A 1,463-nucleotide genomic window follows, 5' to 3' on the forward strand; every position below is an offset into this window, starting at 1 on the left:
CGCGTAAGGAGAAACGGCGGAGGGCTGCTCCGGCCGAACAAAAGAGGCGCCGGGGAGCGGAGCGAAGCGGGCCGAGGTGGAGCGCCGATGCCCGCCGGCGGCACCCGCCGCAAACTTCTCGGGCAGCCAGCTGCAAAAGCTCGGCGGCGGAGCGGATCTCCTGCGGATGCAAAGGCGGAGAGAAGCGGGGAGAGGGAAGGGCAAGGCGGGGGGGGGAAAAAATCCAACAGCAAAATCACCCCCTCTCGGCGCCCCCAAAAAGAGCTGCTGGTGTTTCCCGCCCCCCTCGCCGTGCACGCACAACCTCCTTCACGTAATAAAAAAAAAAATTGCAACGTAGGCATCCCGCCGCAGCGGGAACAGGGTGGAACGGCGGGTCCAGCTGCTCGGCAGCGGTTTTCGGCGCTCGACGCCAAGGCACGGCCGCCACGCTGCTGCGCGGGCAGCCCGTGGGCGCCCTGCGAAGCCAGGCGGCCGCGGGCACGGCGGCTCCACGCGCGCACCCACGTGCCGCGCGGCAGGCAACTTCGCACCTGCAAAATGCAACCAGCCGGAGCGTGTTGCAACGGTCCGAGGGTGCTGCAAGAGGCTGGAGGGAATTGCAGTCGGCCCGCGCGCGTCGCAACCGGACGGACGGAGAACACTGCAGCCGGCTGAAGAGGATCGCGACCGGCCGGTGGGCGTCAGAGAGTGCTGCAACCTGGCCAGAAGGCAGCATAACCAGCTGGAGGGCATTGCAACTGGCAGCAGAGCGCTGCAACCCGCTGGAGAGGATTGCAAGGGGCCGGAGGGCGCTGCAAGCAGCAGGAGGGCACCGAAACTGGCTGGAGAGAATTGCAACCGGCCGGCAGGCATTGCAACTGGCTGGAAAGCGTTGCAACGGGACCGGCAGGCATTGCAACTGGCTGAAAAGCGTTGCAACGGGACTGCTGGGCATTGCAACCGGCAGGAGGGCATTGCAATGGGCCAGCGGGCATTGCAGCCGGCTAGAAAGCATAGCAACGGGCCAGCGGGCACTGCAGCCGGCAGGAGGGCATTGCAACGGGACCGGCGGGCATTGCAGCCGGCTGGAAAGCGTTGCAACGGGACCGGCGGGCATTGCAAGCAGCAGGAGGGCATTGCAACGGGGCCAGCGGGCATTGCAATGGGCTGGAAAGCGTTGCAACGGGCGGGCGGGCATTGCAACCGCTCGGAGGGCACCGCAACGGGCTGGAAAGCGTTGCAACGGGCTGGAAAGCGTTGCAACGGGCTGGAAAGCGTTGCAACGGGCCGGCGGGCACTGCACCCGGGTGCAAGGCGTGCGCGTGCCCCTCGCTGCCCGCTCGGCTCCCCCCCCCCCCCGCCGCACCGCACGGCCGCCATGCCCCGCCGCTGCAGCCCGTGCACCGGGAGCCCCGGTGGGGGGGGGGAGGGGGGGAGGGAGGAAGCGGCGGCGCTGCGGAACGGCAAGTTACTTCCCGCAC

The sequence above is a fragment of the Rhea americana genome, unplaced genomic scaffold, assembly GCF_003343005.1.
Source record: "Rhea americana isolate MKP2758 unplaced genomic scaffold, rheAme1 scaffold_522, whole genome shotgun sequence".
Taxonomy (NCBI): Eukaryota; Metazoa; Chordata; class Aves; order Rheiformes; family Rheidae; genus Rhea; species Rhea americana.